At 47.3% G+C, this 21,633-nt stretch overlaps 1 protein-coding gene across 4 annotated transcripts in view; it reads right to left on the bottom strand.

Moving 5' to 3' along the window:
• Positions 1-21,633, bottom strand: part of SNCAIP (synuclein alpha interacting protein) — a 340,141-nt gene that overhangs the window by 175,405 nt on the left and 143,103 nt on the right. The window contains exon 1 of one of the 4 annotated variants that reach the window (XM_030193537.1): positions 9,354-9,385. The exons of the other annotated variants lie outside the window; for them this stretch is intronic. The gene's annotated coding sequence lies outside the window, so the exon portion shown is untranslated. Of the gene's footprint in view, positions 1-9,353; positions 9,386-21,633 lie in introns of those variants that run through there. 4 annotated transcript variants of the gene reach the window in all.

Here is a 21,633-nt window from a genome sequence, read left to right as displayed (position 1 = left end):
CAATTGGGCCTCGCAACGGCGAGGTCATAACAAAGATTGACCTGAAACCATAAACAACTAACTGGGAGTGCAGCCTGGAAGAGAACAAAAATGGGTCTACGGGGGTGGAGTTGAATTCTAAACCCAGAACAGATCCTGCAGCACAGACTGCCCAAATCGACTGTCGCGTCGGGTATCCTGCTGAAAGCACTAGTGAGATGTGAATGTGTGGACTGATGACCACGTTGCAGCCTTGCAAATCTCCTCTATGGAGGCTGACTTTAAGTGAGCCACTGACACAGCCATGGCTCTAACATTATGAGCCGTGACATGGCCCTCTAAAGACAGCCCAGCTTAGGCATAAGTGAAGGAAATGCAATCTGCTAGCCAACTGGAGATTGTGCGTTATTTGATGGCGACTCCCCTCCTGTTGGGATTGAAAGAAACAAACAACTGGGCGGACTGTCTGAAGGGCTTTGTCCGCTCCATGTAAAAGGCCAATGCTCTCTTGCAGTCCAAGGTATGCAAACTGCTTTCGCCAGGGCGGGTATGAGGTCGGGGAAAGAATGTTGGCAAGACAACTGACTAGTTCAGATGGAACTCCAATACCACCTTTGGCAGGAACTTAGGGTGCGTGCGGAGGACTACTCTGTTGTGATGAAATTTGATATAAGGTACATGTACTACTAAGGCTTGAAGCTCACTGATCCTACAAGATGAAGTAGCAGCCACCAGAAAATGACCTCCCAGGTCAAGTACTTCAGATGGCAGGAATTCAATAGCTCAAAAGGAGCTTTCATCAGCGGGTGACAACGACGTGGAGATCCCATGACACTGGTGGAAGTTTGACAGGGGGCTTGACAAAAGCAAACCTCTCATGAAGCGAACAACTAAAGGCTGTCCAGAGATAAGCTTACCCTCTACACGGCGATGAAAAGCACTAATCGCACTAAGGTGAACTCTTACGGAGTTGGTCTTGAGACCAGACTCTGACAAGTGTAGAAGGTATTCAAGCAGGGTCTAGGGCCTTGCTGTCACACCAGACGGCAAACGTCCTCCATTTGAAAGAGTAACACCTCTTCGTGGAATCTCTTCTGGAAGCAAGCAAGACTCGGGAGACACCCTCTGAAAGACCCAAGGAGGCGAATTCTAAGCTCTCAACAAACAGGCCGTGAGAGCCAGAAACTGGAGGTTGGGATGTAGAAGCGTCCCCTCGTTCTGAGTGATGAGGGTTGGAAAACACTCCAATCTCCACGGTTCTTCGGAGGACAACTCCAGAAGAAAAGGGAACCAAATCTGACGCGGCCAGAAGGGTGCAATTAGGATCATGGTTCCGCAGTCTTGCTTGAGTTTCAGCAAAGTCTTCCCTAGTAGAGGTTTGGGAGGATACACATACAGAAAGCCTGTCCCCCAATGCAGGAGAAAAGCATCCAACGCTAGTCTGTCGTGGACCTGAAGCCTGGAATAGAACTGAGGGGCCTTGTGATTGACCTGAGTGGCAAAAAGATCCTTCTGCTGCCTGATCACCTGGCAAAAAGGCTCGGCCAGCTCCGTAGGGAGTACATCAACCAAGCTCGACAATTGCCATATCGAGTCCCGCAAGTGTACGGTCGTGAAGAGCTAGTAAGACTGGATCTTGGCGGCAAGCATAGTGGCCTGGTACGTCTTCCTCCCAAAAGAGTCAAGATTTCTAGCCTCTCTGCCTTGGGGCGCCAAAGCATAGTCTGTAGTACTCCTGGCTCTCTTGAGGGCGGAGTCCACCACCATGGAAATGTGGGGTACCAGACCTCATCAACTCAGGTTCACCGTGGATCTAATACTGGGATTCAGCTTTTTTTTGGGACCACGGGGCCAGACAGAGGGGCTGACCAGTTTCGCATAAGAACTTCCTTCAGTACCTTATGCAAAGGAACTGTCACAACCTCTTTAGGTGGTGAAGAATAATCCAGGACCTTGAGCATCTCAGTCCTGGGCTCATCCTCAACTTCCACAGGGAAGGGAATATCCGTAGCCATTTCCCGGACAAAAGAGGAAAAGGACAGACTCTCCGGTGGAGTTAGTCTCCTTTCTGGCGGAGGGGAAGGATCAGAGGGAATCCCAAAAGACTCATCAGAAGACAAGTACCTGGGATCCTCTTCTGACTCCCATGAACGCTCCTGCTCAGTATCGGAGAGAACCTGAGTTAAGGTGCTTCGACACTGAACCTGCCTCAACGCCGAGGAACTATGTCCTTTATGGCGATGTCGAGAGGCCGATGCTCGGTCTGACTGCGGCGAAGCTCCCTCCACAGACGTCAAAGGGGAGTCGATCTGGGTGGCAGCCGACGTGGATGCCGCAAGCGGCATCGTGGTCGGGGACCTCACTGAAGGTGAAGGGCCAGATACCGCTGCAGCAGCAGGAACAGAAGGCGCAAGCACCTCCGACACCGAAGCTGACTGTCGTAGCAGTCCCTTCAGAAGGTCTGGAAACAAGGCCCGGATGCATTCGTCGAGAGCCGCCATCGGAGAAGGCTGTGGGGTCAGTGGAACAGGCGGTGTCAGAATCCGTGGAGGCTCAGGAGCAGGTACCGGGCTGCTAGGAGACCGACGCATCGGCACCTCCTGTATCGAGGTGCCGACTCTCTCGACGCCCCGGAGCTCCCGGTACCGTGTGTTGAAGGAGAACGATGACGGTGTTTCTTCGCCTTCGCTCGACGCCTGTCATTGAGCCTCCTCTGTACCGATGAAGAGGACGTGGAATCCTCATGTTTCCTTGGGGCCGGGTCCGACGAAGGTCGGTCCCGGGGGAGGGCCTGCATAACAGGAGGCAGGTGGAGACCCACTCGACGCCTCACTGTTCCCAGCGCGAGTTGGTCTCTCAGCAGCCATTACCTTTTTTCCCGACATCGATGTTTATTTATTTATTTATTGCATTTGTATCCCACATTTTCCCACCTCTTTGCGGGCTCAGTGTGGCTTACAATAAGATATGAATAGTAGAAATACATTTGTAACAACTTGGATGCGGAATACATTGTGCAGAGTTGTGCGAGACATTCGATTATCATTAGGAATATAACAATGGGACATCAACATAGAAACATTGGGAGGTGACAGTGGGACAATTGATTACGGGATGAGGGATCTGAAGTGGATGTATGTTGCATTGATGAAAAGTGAGTATGGACTCTATGTGTTTTGGTTCTTTCCGTAAGTTTGTTCAAACAGGTAAGTCTTCAGTAGTTTTCGGAAGGAAGCTTGTTCGTTAATCATTCTTAGGTTGCGCGGTAGTGTATTCCAGGCCTGCGTGCTCATGTGGGAAAAGGTTGACGCGTGTAGCGTCTTGTATTTCAGGCCCTTGCAAGTGGGGAAGTGGAGGTTGAGGTATGTTCAGGATGACCTTTTAGCGTTTCTGGGTGGTAGGTCTATTAAATCAGACATGTACGCTGGGGCTTCGCCGTAGATGATCTTATGGACTAGTGTGCAAACTTTAAAAGTGACGCGTTCCTTAAGTGGAAGCCAATGTAATTTCTCTCGTAGTGGTTTCGCCCTTTTGTATCTTGGTTTTCCGAGGATGACCCTGGCTGCTGTGTTCTGGGCTGTTTGAAGTTTCCTCATTATTTGCTCTTTGCAGCCCGCGTATAGTGAGTTGCAGTAATCCAGGTGGCTGAGGATGAGGGATTGCACTAGGCTGCGGAAGACGAATCTTGGAAAGAATGGTCTTATCCTTTTCAATTTCCACATGCCGTAGAACATCTTCTTGGTTGTATTGTTTGCGTGGGTTTTGAGTGTTAGGTGGCGGTCGATAGTGACTCCAAGGATTTTTAGCGTTTCTGAGACTGGGAGGTTTAGGGTTGGTGTGTTTATAGTGCTGAATTCATTTGTGTTGTATTGGGAGGTGAGTATCAGGCATCGGGTTTTTTCTGCGTTTAATTTCAGGCGGAATGCGTCCGCCCATGTGTTCATGACGTGTAGACTTTGATTGATTTCGTTGGAGATTTCTTTGGTGTCTTGTTTGAAAGGGATGTATATTGTTACATCATCGGCGTATATATACGGGTTGAGGTTATGTTTTGATAGGAGTTTTGCTAAAGGGATCATCATTAGGTTGAAAATGGTTGGTGAAAGAGGTGATCCTTGTGGGACTCCACATACAGGTGTCCATGCCTTGGACGTGGTTGAATTAGATGTGACTTGATACGAACGTAGGGTTAGGAACCCCTTGAACCAGTTCAGGACATTTCCTCCTATGCCAAAATGTTCGAGTTTGTGTAGCAGGATTCCATGGTCTACCATGTCGAAGGCGCTTGACATGTCAAATTGTAGGAGGAGTATGTTGTTGCCAGTTGCGATGATTTGTTTGAATTTGGTCATAAGGGTGATTAATACTGTTTCTGTGCTATGATTCGATCGGAATCCTGATTGGGCGTCATGCAGTATTGAGTGTTTATCTAGGTAGTTTGTGAGTTGTTTAGTTACCATACCTTCAGTTATCTTGGTTATTAGTGGTATAGATGCTATTGGCCTGTAGTTGGTTATTTCGCTCGTGTTTTTCTTTGTATCTTTAGGAATAGGGGTGAGCAGGATTTTTCCTTTTTCTTTTGGGAAGAGTCCATTTTGTAGCATATAGTTTATGTGGTTTGTTAGGTCTAATATGAATTTCTGGGGAGCAGATTTCATGAGGCTGTTTGGACATATGTCTAGTTTGCAGTTGGATTTAGCATATCTTTTAAGAGTTTTAGAGATGAGGTCTTCTGGCAGTTGATCAAATTCGGTCCAGGTTCTGTCTGCTGGGAATATTCCTTCTTCTGGATCTTCTGGACCTCACTGAAGGTGAAGGGCCAGATACCGCTGCAGCAGCAGGAACAGAAGGCGCAAGCACCTCCGACACCGAAGCTGACTGTCGTAGCAGTCCCTTCAGAAGGTCTGGAAACAAGGCCCGGATGCACTCGTCGAGAGCCGCCATCGGAGAAGGCTGTGGGGTCAGTGGAACAGGCGGTGTCAGAATCCGTGGAGGCTCAGGAGCAGGTACCGGGCTGCTAGGAGACCGACGCATCGGCACCTCCTGTATCGAGGTGCCGACTCTCTCGACGCCCCGGAGCTCCCAGTACCGTGTGTTGAAGGAGAACGATGACGGTGTTTCTTCGCCTTCGCTCGACGCCTGTCATTGAGCCTCCTCGGTACCGATGAAGAGGACGTGGAATCCTCATGTTTCCTTGGGGCCGGGTCCGACGAAGGTCGGTCCCGGGGGAGGGCCTGCATAACAGGAGGCAGGTGGAGACCCACTCGACGCCTCACTGTTCCCAGCGCGAGCTGGTCTCTCAGCAGCCATTACCTTTTTTCCCAACGTCGATGTTGACGCCACCAACCTCGGTACCAATGTCGACGTCGAACGACCAGACTGAGCCCCAAAAAGTTTTTCTCGTTGGGCTTCTCGAGATGCTCGGGTCCGTTTCTTTATACGAAGACACAGACTACAAGCGGCTGGGCTATGGTCAGGCCCAAGGCACTGGATACACCAGGCATGGGTATCAGTACCTGAGATAGTCCGGTTGCACCGCATACAATGCTTGAAGCTGCTGGGTGTCTTTGATGACATGGAAGGAAAAACGGCTTCGGCGAAATCAAACAACGCGATTGTGCCGTGAAAAGAAAAAAGGTGCACAAAGAAAGGAAAGAGCCCGGCCGTGCAGCCTGAAACTCGGCCGCATCAAAAAAGAAAGAAAACATAAAAAGGGGCTAAATATAAGAAAATATGGGTAAGAAAATTTTTTTTTTAAATGACGAAAAAAAATAAAAAATAAAACTAACACGATCTAGTCGTCAAGACTCTGTTTCCTGGAGCAAAAACGAACAGAAGAGCTGAAACACTGTCTCTCCGCCGCGGACAAGGAAAAACTGAGGAAGCACGCTCACGCGACGGGCGGGAAGTCGTCCGCGCATGCGCAGTGTGTGCAATTCGCGCACTAGAAGACTCTAGCAAAACTTTGTTTTTATTTTGCTGGCAAAATGCCAGTTCCTGGGCCAACGCGGACATCGACCCACATGTGAGAACAAGCAGCCTGCTTGTCCTCGGAAAATATATAATTTAACTTTAAAATCAATCATGGTACCGGAAGATTGGAGGGTGGTCAATGTAACACCAATTTTTAAAAAAGGTTCCAGAGGTGATCCGGGAAATTATAGATCAGTGAGCTTGACGTTGGTGCCAGGCAAAATGGTAGAGACTATTATAAAGAACAAAATTATAGAGCATTTTCAAAAGCATGGATTAATGAGACAGAGAGGGGCATAATCGAAAGGTACACCCAAGTTTTGTTGAGGATGTCCTTGCAAAACGTCCCAATTGAGGGGCAGGTAAACCTGTATTATCGAAAAAGATGGACGTCCATCTTTCATTTCGATAATACGGTCCGGGACGCCCAAATCTGGAAATTTAGGTCGTCCTTAGAGATGGTTGTCCCTAGACTTGTTTGTTTCTGATTTTCGGCAATAATGGAAACCAAGGACGCCCATCTCAGAAACGACCAAATGCAAGCCCAATGATCATGGGAGGAGCCAGCATTTGTAGTGCACTGGTCCCCCTGACATGCCAGGACACCAACCGGGCACCTTAGGGGGCACTGCAGTGGACTCCATAAATTGCTCCCAGGAACATAGTTCCCTTACCTTGTGTGCTGAGCCCCCCAAAACCCACTCCCCAGAACTGTACACCACTATCATAGCCCTTACGGGTGAAGGGGGGCACCTAGATGTGGGTACAGTGGGTTTGTGGTGGGTTTTGGAGGGCTCGCTCTTTCCTCCACAACGTAACAGGTAGGGGGGGATGGGCCTGGGTCCGCCTGCATGAAGTGCACTGCACCCACTAAAACTGCTCCAGGGACCTGCATACTGCTGTCATGGACATGAGTATGACATCTGAGGCTGGCATAAAATAATTTTAAAGATATTTATTGAGGGTGGGAGGGGGGTTAGTGACCACTGGGGGAGTAAGGGGAGGTCATCCCCGATTCTCTCCGGTGTCATCTGGTCAGTTCAGGCACCTTTTTCTGGTCTGATCGTAAGAAAAACAGGACCAGGTAAAGTCGTCCAAGTGCTCGTCAGGGACGCCCTTTTATTTTCTATTATGGGTCGAGGACGTCCATGTGTTAGGCATGCCCAAGTCCCACCTTCGCTATGCCTCCGATACGTCCCCTTGAACTTTGGCCATCCATGCGACGGAAAGCAGTTGGGGACGCCCAAAATCGGCTTTCGATTATACCGATTTGGACGACCCTGTGAGAAGGACGCCCATCTTCCGATTTGTGTCGAAAGATGGGCGCCCTTCTCTTTCGAAAATGAGCCTGAAAGCCATCATGGATTTAGTGAAGGGAAATCTTGCCTAACCAATGTATTACATTTCTTTGAAGAGGTGAATAAACATGTGGATAAAGGTGAGCCGGTCGATATTGTGTACCTGGATTTTCAAAAGGCGTTTTAAAAATGCTTGTTTTGGCCAGCCAGGAGAAATTAAAATAAGTGTACTTCTTAATTCTCTTTTGTTTATTTCCCCCTCCAAATTAAAAATAAATAAAGATTATGGTCTCTGTATTTAATTAGCAGTAGGTTTGCAAAATGGCTGATATAAGTGCCACCACCTATGTGCGTAAGTTGGAAAATATCTCTTACATATGTAAGTGCTGAGTTTCCTGCACTGATTTTTGCCACACATTTGTAAAATGCCTGATCCCATTGTAAATGCCAGCAAATACACGTGCACTCTTGCAGGTATTTTAGAAAAGGCTCTATGGTGGCATTTCTTTTTCTAAAATATCACCAGAACCTATCCCGACCTGGATATCTCAATTTCTAACTCTGTGTAAAATGGGTTGTACCTATAGGAAAGACTTATGTGATTATTGTCCACCTGTTGCACAGTAAAAAAATATGCATGTATGTCAGTACTGTATACTTTTTATCCATACATCTTGTAGACATTTCAGATACGGATATATACAAAAAGAAAGAACAAAATAAATAATTTACCCAACAAAGCATTTCAATTAATTAAATTATTAAGATTCATATTTATAGAAAGATGAGGACAAGGTTGGTTTTCTGTTGATATTCTGCCAAAAGTGGCATGAGTAGATGCCACATTATAAATAAGTGATGAGAGAGTAGGGATAACTGATAGCTATAGTCACATGGCCTGTAGCAGTTTATACACTATAGCTGTAAGACAACTCTACGAACCATCTGTGAAATAAGAAGCATAATAATAAGCAGAGAATTATGCTTTTCAGAGCCAGGAAAGTTTCTGAGCAAGCGCATGGGGTTTCCAGCATACCCCAGACTAGCTAATCCTCAGTTTAATGAGTAGCCAGGCAAGAGAGAGAAATAACTCCAACTGGGGAGTAAAATGGATTGTATAGCTCACTGCACTACTATCATCAAAGAATATAAGCAATTTCACATTCTTTGATAAAAAGCAGTTGGAATGAACCACACAGATAGGGTTTCTTAGCATAGGCTTATCTTTAAATACATAAAAGGGGTGATCCAATTTTAGCATGAAGCTGCTATTTTTTGCACGTGGGAAAAAATATTGGCTTGTTTGCTAGTTTAGATGGAAGTCCAATATCATTTAAGGCAGGGACTTGCAACATGTGCACACAGCACCAGCTAGTTTTGATGAGCATGATATAACAGGGATAAGACACTAACCCTCGAATTCTATAAAAAGCGCTAAAAATTGTGTGTGCACCCAATTTGCATGTGCAATTTAATTGAATGAGCTAATTAGCACTAAGAGGCTTAACAAGCAATTATTGGCACTAATTAGAATTAATTAAAATGTACATGCCTAAATGTTTCCCATGAGTCATAAAAAAGGGCACAGAAATGGGAGGGTCATGGGTGGATCGGGGGTGTTCCTTTTAGTTACATGCGTCATTATAGAAATGTGGGATCCGCACCTAATTTAGGCACAAGCACTTGAACATTTCCATTGCTGCACCTAAGTGTATTCACGGTTCCCGGGTGTAAGCACTATTCTGTAAACCACACCTAACTTTAAGCTCGGTTTATAGAATAGCGCCGAGCTTTTTATTTTTTGGCGCCGATTTTTTAGGTGCCATATATAGAATTTATTCCTAAGGGGGGAAGTTATCAACCTAGGCTCTTTTTTTTTTTAGCACAGATCCCATTTTATGCAATGAGATCTAGTTACTAATCATCTGGGTTAACAGTAAAATAACACATCTTAACGGTAGCCCACATTTATGACTTCCCCCTTGCCTTGCATTCTTCATTGTACATTTCTCACATGGTAGAAGTGTTTTGATTAAGGACATGGACTATTTAAAAATTGCCCATTCTGTGTGCAAGATAAAGCATGCACATATTTTTACTTACATTTAGCAGATATATTCTTGAGTTGGGGGGGGGGGGGGGGGGGGCAGATGCTGCATGTAGTGAAAAAAAAAAGGATATATATTTGAGGTATGTTTTGTATCACCAGAAAAAGTACTCATAGAAAAAGGATATACAAGTGTCTACAAGAACAGCTTTGTTCAGCAGTTTTCAAAGGGAAAATGTATAAATTCATACATGCAAGGACTTTGCAGTTATCAGGATAATATTCAAAGACAGTTATAAGCTCACCATTATCTATAGATTTTCAGTCACTATCCCCAGGATTCTATATATCACACCAAGATTTCCGCGCAAATATTGAAGAATTCCATAACAGAGCTAATCAGTGCTAATTGGATGTTAACAACCAATTATCCACACTAACTGGCATTAATTAGAATTTATAAACACTACTTGCTAAGCATATTCTGTAAAGTGGTGTGTGTAAATATAAGTCACATAGTTGAAAAGTGGGCATGGTTATACGCGTGGAATGGTGGGATGTGGGTGTTCCTAAAATCTATGCACATTGTTATAGAATATATATCCGATCCGCACCTAATTTAAGAGACAGGGCACTAACTGAATAGATATGGATGGGCTGGAGTGTAAATTTTAAGGGGCTTCGATGTTAGCTTCAGAACGTTTAGTACAAGACTAGTGCTGGGCAGATTTCTACAGTCTGTGCCCTAAGAATGGCAAGGACAAATCAAATGTGGGTATACATATAAAGTATCACATACCATGTAAAATGAGTTTATCATGTTGGGCAGACTGGATGGACCATTCAGGTCTTTATCTGTCGTCATTTACTAGGTTACTAGGTTTTACTTGGTGTAATTGACCACAACTAAATTTAGTCATGTGGACCAACAATTAGCGCATTCTATAAACTGTGCAGAAATTTAGGATTATCCTATAAAGTACACCTAAATTAAAGCCTACTTTATAGAATGCACTTAAGTGAATTTCATTTAGGTGCCGAATTTTTAGGCAACATATACAGAATCTAGTTCTATGGAGATAATTGTAAAAATAAGGTGCTAACTTTACATGGCAAATACACAGGAAAATTGTAACATTTAAGTGCATACATATACATGTAAATGTCAAAAATCTGCTTACATGTTATTCTGTAAATATGTGCATACTGTCTCTTACATAGTATGTATTGTACAGGTGGGTGACACATCGGCGGAGTGTGGAAGAACCGTGGCTGGGACTCTCAATTACACTTGTAACTTATAAAATGCTATAAGTTATGTGTAAATCTCTGGCAGCTGGATGCATTTATAGTACCTCTATGGTTGGCATAACTATTAGCACTTAACTGCACATGGGCATACATATTTGGCTACTCTAGTAGTCTATAAAGGAAAGTAGGCACATATTATACTTGATAGAACAGGCCCATGACAGTCACCCTCTAGGTGTCCAAATAAAATTGCCTCTTTATAGCAAGCCCCTCCACATCGATAATGGCAAGCTGAAAACTTCTGTGCCATTATTCTTATAATGGAGGGGTGCAATTAGGATAGAACAAGGGTGGCAATTTAAAACTATCTGTGTAGGACTAAATCCTATAAATGTTGCCTAAAAAAAATAGGTGCTGAAAAAAATGCAGTTAGCACTATTCTATAAACCTTGTCTAACTTTAGGCATGATTTATAGCAGTATTTCCCAAGTCCAGTCCTGGAGTACCCTTTGCCATTTAGGTTTTCAGGATATCCACAATGAATATGAATGAAAAACATTTGCATATAATAGAGGCAGTGTATGCAAATCAAGCTCATGCATACTCACTGTGGATATCCTGAAACCTGATTGGCAAGAGGTACTCCAGGACTGGATTTGGGAAACACTGGTTTATAGAATACACGTAGTGGCCGTCCTGTGTCTAAAATTTAGGCGCAGGCCTTTACGCCAACTACTGTACACTGCCTTGAGTGAATTCTCTCAAAAAGGCGGCAAATAAATCCTAATAAATAAATACAACCTGGTGTAAATGACCATGTCTTATTTAGGCGTGGATTGGGCATATTCTGCAACAGTGAGTGTTAATTTTTGGAACACCCACAGCCCACCCATGCCCCTCCCATGTCCGTGCCCCCTTTTGAGATCTGCGTGGGCCAGTTTTCGTACATCACTTTATAGAATACGCTTAGTGAGTTATGCATGTAAGTCCTAATTAGTACCAATAATTGCTTGTTAACATCTAATTATCGGCACTGAGTGGCTTAACCACTTAAATTCTGCATGCAAATTGGCTACATGCACTGATTTCCGCATGGAACATTAGTTGCTGTTTATAGAATCTGGGGGATTAGGGGCAATTCTAGAATGCGGGAACTACAATTAAGTGTGCAGAGGACACATGGTAGAATTCTATTTTATAAAGGAAAGTAGGTGCCTACTTTCCTTTATACAATACAAGCATAATTAGGTATATAATATTTAGGAAATATCAAAAATATACCACCCCACTAACCTTTATAAATGCATGGGCTAAGCAAAGCAATTAATATCAGCGGAGGAAAAAGCCTCAGAAGTATAATGGAGTACTCGTGCTTCCCAATTTCAGTCACTGGCAAAAACCTCCATGGCAGGTTTGTGATACAATGTGCACTTTATCAAAATAAAGTGTCAAACTATCTAAATGTCCATATTAGGCTCAAAAACGTATTTTGCACACAAAATTAGTTTCTTCAAGTAGGAATTCTAGTGAGTTGAATTAAGATCAAGTTCGTGTGGTCCCTTCTGCCAACAAGGACCTTGTTTCGAGGGAACACTTGCTGCTTTAGGGCAAATTATGGACCAATATAGAGCACTACTCATCACACTTAGAATCCTGCTCAGTCTGCAGGATTTTTGATATTTGGCCCTTCCTCCTCATTATTTTTTTTGCTATATCATATTTAGGCACAAGCATGTAGGCTACCATAGAAGAGGTGTGCGTGTCTATGTGTGGCAGATACCTACCTAAATTACATTATTCTGTTACAAAGAGCCCTGCCTATATCCTGGCTTTATTCTGTCCCTGTGTATGTGTGACCTGCAAATATACACTATGTTATTTAGCAGGCCTAAACTATATGGCTATTGGTGGTGGTATTGGTCAGAGGCAGATACTTATATTTTGCACTGCTCGCTACTTGTATAGTGGCACTGAATATATGTATTAAATTTAATTCCACAGTTGGCATTTAGATTAACAGGCTGACCACTACCACTGAAAATCAAATCCTATATGAACAGTAGAAAATTTGCCTCATAGGTACTGACATATCCATTATCACAAACCCAAGTGTCCTTAAGGTGCTTGAGTTCACAGAAGTGTATGGTAATCATGAAATCACCACCTTAGGTAAATCTCTTCATAAAGGTGCTTAATAAATCACGATAAATGAACAAACAAATTGCACTTCTTATGTAAATACAAGTCACAGTATAAAAACACTCAATGGACCAAATATGTTCTCTGCAACAAACAGCAGAGTATCAGCAAGAAGTCCTGTACTGCTGCGATGAACTTATTTTGACCCCTGATGCAGGCACTTGCCAAAACATGGGCAGTGTCAGGTCCTTCAATAAAATTTGCTTCCTCCATTCTTTGGCTCTGACTTGCTGTTCCACCAGAGGCCTGCTTTTTCCCTCTGGTTTGCTTTGCCTGGTAATTATGAAATGGTATGCATTGGTAAGAAGTGCACACACTGTGCAGACAATCCAGATCAAAAGTACCTAGCAAGATCCCAAAGAATAAAACAGATTTATGCTGCTTATCCTAGGAATATGCAGTGTATTTTCCCAAATCCAACTTACTAATGGTTTATGGACTTTTCTTTTAGGAATTTCCTCAAACCTTTTTAAACCCTGCTGTGATTACCATAGAGAAATACATGGAGGCATATTTTCAAAGAACTTAGACTTTGTAAGTCAGAACTTTGTAAGTCTGAGGTGAGGATGATCAGAAGCCCCACGCTGTTCCAAACAGTGCTCTAAAATTAGCACCAGAATAGCACGGGGCATTAATGCTCCTATCATCAGAGCTAATAGCATGCACATTTAGGCAAGCTATAAGCTCTGATCATAGAGGTACTTTTGTGGGAGGATTGTGTCTGTAAATGTGCCTAAGGTATAATCCTCCCGCAGAAGTTGTTTGACAGGTCCAGGCTGTTAAAAAAAAAAAAATCCCGGATCTGTCAAACAGCCCCTCCCACCCACCCCCCCAAACACTAAAAAGTCCTGGTGGTCCAGTGGAACAACTAAACCCCACCCCCAACACTAACAAGACCCTGGTGGTTCAGTGGGAATGCTAGCCTTCCACACCCCCCCCCCTCCCATGACCTACCTTGATGGAGGAGGGCGGGACTAGTATTCTCTCCCTCCTCTGTGGGCGCCTCCTCAAAATGGCAGCGCCCTGCCCAGTGAAATCCTGGAATGCCTGCCAGAACCTCTATGACCTCCCTCAATATCCTGGGATGGATCCCATCCAGTCCCATGGCTTTGTCTACCTTCAAATTTTCAAGTTGTTCATAAACACCCTCTTCTGAGAACGGTGCTATATCCACTCCATGCTCATATGTATCTCTGTCAGCTAATCATGGTCCTTCTCCCAGATTTTTTTAGCACATTTGCTTTTTCCTCATCATTCTCCACATAGTAGTTTCACAGCATCTTTCAGTCTCACAATTCCATTTTTAGCCTTCCTCCTTTCACTAATAGATATGTTCCTTTATAGAACAGGCTCCTAGTGAGAACTCTCTAGATGCCTAATTCTAGGCACCCTTACAGAATTGCCCCATAACTGCCAAATATGGAAGGTGGGGAATGAGTGGACAAATGCGACTTACAGTTAATAATTAATGTGTGGTAACTACCTCCATGTTAATGGAGCAGATAACATGACACAATTAATGCCACCTGAAAAGCTATAGCTAACTGCATTTCCTTATCTGCCATTCAGTTATAATGTGAGGTAAAGAACTTGTTTTTAGCTTAAACTGAATAGCAAATAGAATGCAATGCCTTAAACACTTAACATAGAGGTTTTAAAGTTATCACATATTAAATATGGCTGTTAACATGCAGTAATTGCAGCATCTTACTGCAAGTTAATTACTATGCATGCAAGTGGAAAATCTCACCTCAGGAAATGTCAGTCCTTGCTAAGTGTAAATGTGTCTGCACACAGGCTATATGAATACACTTTTTATCTACACATCAGATGGGCAAAGTACTGCTTTGAAAATTACCCTCTACGAGAGAGATTCAAATGTACTCAGGCTGCCTGGACACAATATTTTTTTTTCTACTTTTTGTTTACAGGAAGCATTGTGAGTGTCCTTACATGTTTTTCTAGTTGCCCTGTAGGAGAGAACATGCAGAAGTACACAGAGTGGAGCAGTAGCCTAATAGTTACAGCAGCCACCATTCAAATTCCAGAGATGCTCCTTGTGATCTCCGGCAAGTTGCTTAACCCTCCACTGTGTGAAGTACAGACATAGGGAGCAATTCTATAATTTGACACCTCAAGTCAGGTGTACTGAGCATTAATTCCATAATAGAATCTGTGCACTATGATGACATTATAAAATACTAGTGTAAACCCCAACTAGCATGCTTACATGACCATTTACGCTAGGTCAACTTCTTATGTACGTAAGTTGGAGACACACTTATGACCCCTCCCATATTCCATCCACATACACAACCCTTGCTGTTACATTCTAAGGCACTTACGTGATACCTTATAGAATGGTGCTTATTTTAATGGCATGCATAAGTGCCAATTGTCTCAGCACTTATGTGTGCAAGGTGCATACACTGTTGGTCAAAGTACTAGGTCAAAGTACTTAAGTATAGCGAATGATACATACCTGTAGCAGGTGCTCTCCGAGGACAGCAGGCTGATTGTTCTCACGACTGGGTTGACGTCCACGGCAGCTCCCACCAACCGGAAGAAAACTTTGCGGGCGGTCCCGCACGCAGGGCACGCCCACTGCGCATGCACGGCCGTCTTCCCGCCCGTGCGCGACCGTTCCCGCTCAGTTGAATGACAAGCAAAGGAATGAGTAAAACGCAACTCCAAAGGGGAGGAGGGAGGGTAGGTGAGAACAATCAGCCTGCTGTCCTCGGAGAACACCTGCTACAGGTATGTATCATTTGCTTTCTCCGAGGACAAGCAGGCTGCTTGTTCTCACAACTGGGGTATCCCTAGCTCTCAGGCTCACTCAAAACAAGAACCCAGGTCAATTGAGCCTCGCAACGGCGAGGGTATAACAGAAATTGACCTACGAAGAACAACTAACTGAGAGTGCAGCCTGAACAGAATAAAATCGGGTCCTGGAGGGTGGAGTTGGATTCAAACCCCAAACAGATTCTGCAGCACCGACTGCCCGAACCGACTGTCCCGTCTGTTATCCTGCTGGAGGCAGTAATGTGATGTGAATGTGTGGACAGATGACCACGTCGCAGCCTTGCAAATCTCTTCAATAGTGGCTGACTTCAAGTGGGCCACTGACGCTGCCATGGCTCTAACACTATGAGCCGTGACATGACCCTCAAGAGCCAGCCCAGCCTGGGCGTAAATGAAGGAAATGCAATCTGCTAGCCAATTGGAGATGGTGCATTTCCTGACAGCGACCCCCTTCCTATTGGGGTCAAAAGAAACAAACAATTGGGCGGACTGTCTGTGGGGCTGTGTCCGCTCCAGATAGAAGGCCAACGCTCACTTGCAGTCCAATGTGTGCAACTGACGTTCAGAAGGCGGGTATGTGGTCTGGGAAAGAATGTTGGCAAGACAATTGACTGGTTAAGATGGAACTCAGACACCACCTTTCGCAGGAACTTAGGGTGAGTGCGGAGTACTACTCTGTTATGATGAAATTTGGTATAAGGAGCATGAGCTACCAGGGCTTGAAGCTCACTGACTCTACGAGCTGAAGTAACTGCCACCAAGAAAATGACCTTCCAGGTCAAGTACTTCAGATGGCAAGAATTCAGTGGCTCAAAAGGAGGTTTCATCAACTGGGTGAGGATGACGTTGAGATCCCATGACACTGCAGGAGGCTTGACAGGAGGCCTTGACAAAAGCAAGCTTCTCATAAATCGAACGACTAAAAGCTCTCCAGAGATGGCTTTACCCTCTACATGATGATGGTAAGCACTAATCGCACTGAGGTGATTCCTTACTGAGTTGGTCTTGAGACAAGACTCTGATAAGTGCAGAAGGTATTCAAGCAGGTTCTGTGCAGGACAAGAACGAGGTTCTAGGGCCTTGCTCTCACACCAAATGACAAACCTCCTCCACTTGAAAAAGTAACTCTTTTTAGTGGAATCCTTTCTAGAGGCAAGCAAGACACGGGAGACACCCTCAGACAAACCCAACGAAGCAAAATCTACACCCTCAACATCCAGGCCGTGAGAGCCAGAGACTGAAGGTTGGGGTGCAGAAGCGCTCCGTCGTTCTGCGAAATGAGAGTCGGAAAACACTCCAATCTCCACGGTTCTTCGGAGGACAACTCCAGAAGTAGAGGGAACCAGATCTGACGGGGCCAAAAAGGTGCTATCAGAATCATGGTGCCGTGGTCTTGGGTCTTCCCCACCAAAGGTATGGGAGGATAAGCATACAGGAGGCCGTTCCCCCAATGGAGGAGAAAGGCATTCGACGCCAGTCTGCCGTGCGCCTGTAGTCTGGAACAGAACAGAGGCAGCTTGTGGTTGGTCTGAGAGTTGAAAAGGTCCACCGAGGGGGTGCCCCACTCTCGGAAGATCTTGCGTACCACTCTGGAATGGAGCGACCACTCGTGCGGTTGCATGACTCTGCTCAGCCTGTCGGCCAGACTGTTGTTTACGCCTCCAGGTATGTGGCTTGGAGAAGCATGCCGAACTGGCAAGCCCAACACCACATCCTGACGGCTTCCTGACACAGGGGGCGAGATCCAGTGCCCCCCTGCTTGTTGATGTAATACATTGTAACCTGATTGTCTATCCGAATTTGGATGATTTGGTAGGACAGCCGATCCCTGAAGGCCTTCAGTGCGTTCCAGACCGCTCGGAGCTCCAGGAGGTTGATCTGAAGATCTTGTTCCTGGGGGGACCACACCCCCTGGATGTGGAGCCCATCGACATGAGCTCCTCACCCCAGGCGAGATGCATCCGTCGTCAGCACCTTCGTGGGCTGCGGCATTTGGAATGGACGTCCCAGGGTCAAATTGGTCCGAATTGTCCACCAGTGCAGCGAATTGCGGCAACTGACGGACAGGCGGATGACATCTTCTAGATTCCCGGTGGCTTGGCACCACTGGGAAGCTAGGGTCCATTGAGCAGATCTCATGTGAAGACGAGCCATGGGAGTCACATGGACCGTAGAGGCCATATGGCCCAGGAGTCTCAACATCTGCCGAGCTGTGATCTGCTGAGACGCTCTGGTCTGGGAAGCGAGGGACAGGAGATTCTGAGCCCTCGCCTCGGGAAGAAAGGCCTGAGCCGTCTGAGAATTTAGCAGAGCTCCTATGAATTCCAGAGATTGGACTGGCTGGAGATGGGATTTCGGGTAATTTATCACAAACCCCAGCAGCTCCAGAAGTTGAATAGTGCACTGCATGGACCGAAGAGCTCCTGCCTCTGAGGTGCTCTTCACCAGTCAATCGTCGAGATATGGGAACACGTGCACCCCCAGCTTGCGTAGGTACGCCGCAACCACCACGAGACACTTCGTGAACACCCGTAGTGCAGAGGCGAGCCCAAAGGGCAGCACACAATACTGAAAGTGACGTGTCTCCAGACGGAATCGGAGATATTGTCTGTGGGCTGGCAGTATCGGGATGTGAATATAAGCATCCTTTAAATCCAGGGAACAAAGCCAATCGTCTTTCTGAATCATGGGGAGAAGGGTGTCCAAGGAAAGCATCCTGAACTTTTCTCGCACCAGATACCTGTTCAGGCCTCTCAGGTCTAGGATGGGGCGCATCCCCCTGTTTTCTTTTCCACAAGGAAGTACCTGGAATAGAATCCCTGCGCTTCCTGCCCGGGTGGCACGGGCTCGACCGCATTGGTGCTGAGAAGTGCGGAGAGTTCCTCTGCAAGTACCTGCTTGTGATAGGAGCTGAAGGATTGGGCTCCTGGTGGGCAATTTGGTGGAGTGGAGACCAAATTCAGGGTGTATCCGCACCGCACTATTTGGAGAACCCACTGGTCAGAGGTTATAAGAGGCCACCTTTGGTGAAAAACTTTCAACCTCCCCCCGACCGGCAGGTCGTCCGGCACGGATACTTTGATAGCGGCTATGTTCCCATGGATCAAGTCAAAAGCCCATCCCCTGCTTTTGCTGTGGAGGCGCAGGGGGCTGCTTAGGCGCACGCTGTTGACGGGAACGAGCGCACTGGGACTGTCCCTGTGCCTGAGGAGGCCTTTGGGCCGGCTGGGTGTACCTATGCTTGCTGTAGGCGTAGGGTGCAGCCTGCCGGGCCCGGGAAAAACGTCCAACTGCAGAGGTGGATGCTGAAGGCGCCCGGTGGAAGAGCTTGTCGAGAGCGGTTTCCCGCTGGTGTAGTTGGTCCACCAACTGCTCGACCTTCTCGCCGAAAATGTTATCCCCCTGGCAAGGGACATCCGCCAGCCGCTGCTGGGTGCGGTTGTCCAGGTCAGAGGCACGCAGCCATGAGAGTCTGCGCATCACTATACCTTGGGCCGCAGCTTGAGATGCCACATCACAGGTGTCATAGATACCCCTGGACAGGAACTTTCTGCACGCCTTCAGCTGCCTGACCACCTCCTGAAAAGGCCTGGACTGCTCCGGAGGGAGCTTGTTGACCAGGCCCGCCAGTTGCCGCACATTATTCCGCATGTGGATGCTCGTGTAGAGCTGGTATGATTGGATGCAGGTCACAAGCATGGAAGATTGGTAGGCCTTCCTCCCAAACGAGTCCAGAGTGCGAGACTCCCGCCCAGGGGGCGCCGAGGCGGTATCCCTCGAACTCTGCGCCCTCTTGAGAGCAGAGTCCATGACCACCGAGTCATGAGGCAATTGAGGCCGCATCAACTCTGGGTCTGAGTGGATCCTGTATTGGGACTCCGCTTTCTTGGGGATAGTGGGATTAGATAGTGGCTTCAACCAGTTCCGAAGCAGTGTCTCCTTAAGGACACTGTGCAACGGCACCGTGGAAGACTCTCTAGGTGGTGATGGATAGTCGAGGACTTCGAGCATCTCCACCCTCGGCTCATCCACAGTAACCATGGGGAAAGGAATGCTGATGGACATATCCCTGACAAAAGAGGCAAAGGAGAGGCTCTCAGGAGGCGAGAGCTTCCTCTCTGGTGAAGGAGTGGGGTCGGAGGGAAGGCCCACAGACTCCTCTGAGGAGAAATATCTGGGGTCCTCCTCCTCCCCCCACAAGGCCTCCTCCTCGGTGTCGGACATGAGCTCTCTCAGCTCAGACCTCAACCGGGCCCGTCTCAACTGCGAGAAACCATGTCCTCGATGATGGCGTCGAGCGGTCGACTCCCGCACCAGCGGAGATGAAGCTCCCGATGCAAGCGGCATCGGAGGTCTCAGCATCGGGCCAGAGCCCACCGGCGCCTCCATTAACGGCGCTGGGGGCGCAAGCACCCCCGGTGCCGGCAGAGCCTGGCGCATCAGCCCTTCCAGGATCCCGGGAAGGATGGCTCGTCAAGGCCCACTGTCGGGAAAGGCAGGGGGGCCGGTGTGGGTGCCGGAAGCTGCTCGGGTCCAGGAGACGCGATTTTTCTGTCGATGTCCTCGAAGGTCCCGAGCGGATTAAAAAAGTGTGGTCGATGCGGCCGGCAGATCTCAGAGACCGATACTCACGCTTGGTGCCTCCAGTACCTCGGCCCGGAGCATAATTCCAAGACGTGCACCTTGTGTCTCGGCTTAAGGAAGCGGATGCAGGTAGCGAGGCAAGTTCTACGGGACCGTCTTTTTGGAACTTGCACCGGCCCTTCGACGTCGACCTCGACGGCATCGGTGTCAACGGCTGGGTCTTCGGTGCCGGTACCGATGATGACGTCGGCGCGGACTATGGCATCGACCCCAGGAGCACAGGTACCTTTGGCCCGCCGGCCTGCCGGTGACGGCGGTGGTGAGCGGCCGCGCGGGCAGTCTGCCCCGGCCACTCCCACTGCTCAGGGCCATCGGGACCAAACCCTATCGGATCAGATACCTCGAGGCTGGGAGGGGCTCCACTTCCTCCTCGTCTCTTCCGCGGAGCGCCGATGACAGGTATCGCAAGAAAGCCAAGAAGCACCGTCATCGGTCGCCCACGGCGCACGGGACTGGCAGCTCCGGGACATCGAGGGGCGACTCGACACCCAGGAAGCGGCAATGCCGGGAGGAGCGTTCCCCCTCGGTCGAAGAGGTGTCGCTGTGTGGCCTCCTTCTCCTCCTTCCCTGAGATCACCGAAGAGGAAACTGCTCGCCTTCTTTCTTCCTCTAAGTGCACCACCCGTTCCTCAGATCCCATTCCCACCAATCTGCTTACCAACATCTCTCCTACAGTTAACCCCTCAATCTGTCACATCCTCAATCTCTCTCTCTCCACTGCTACGGTCCCTGACACCTTCAAGCACGCTGTAGTCACACCACTTCTCAAAAAACCATCACTTGACCCCACCTGTCCCTCTAACTACCGCCCCATCTCTCTCCTACCCTTCCTCTCCAAATTACTTGAACGCGCTGTCCACAGCCGCTGCCTTGATTTCCTCTCCTCTCAGGCCGTCCTCGATCCGCTTCAATCGGGCTTTCGCCCACTACACTCGACAGAAACAGCACTCTCTAAAGTCTGCAATGACCTGTTCCTTGCCAAATCCAAAGGTCACTATTCCATCCTCATCCTCCTCGACCTATCCGCCGCCTTTGACACCGTCAATCATAATTTACTTCTCGACACACTGTCCTCATTCGGGTTCCAGGGCTCCGTCCTCTCCTGGTTCTCTTCGTATCTTTCCCAATGCACCTTCAGAGTATTTTCTAATGGCTCTTCTTCCACCCCCGTCCCGCTCTCTGTTGGGGTTCCTCAAGGATCTGTCTTTGGACCACTTCTTTTCTCGATATACACCTCTTCCCTGGGCTCGCTGATCTCATCACATGGTTTCCAGTACCATCTCTATGCTGATGACACCCAGCTTTATCTCTCCACTCCCGACATCACAGTCGAAACCCAGGCCAAAGTTTCGGCCTGCCTTTCAGACATCGCTGCCTGGATGTCCAACCGGCATCTGAAACTGAACATGGCAAAGACTGAGCTCCCTGTCTTTCCACCCA

This window comes from Microcaecilia unicolor, chromosome 2 (assembly GCF_901765095.1).
Source record: "Microcaecilia unicolor chromosome 2, aMicUni1.1, whole genome shotgun sequence".
Lineage (NCBI taxonomy): Eukaryota > Metazoa > Chordata > Amphibia > Gymnophiona > Siphonopidae > Microcaecilia > Microcaecilia unicolor.
This window is presented reverse-complemented; position numbering and strand designations above follow the sequence as displayed.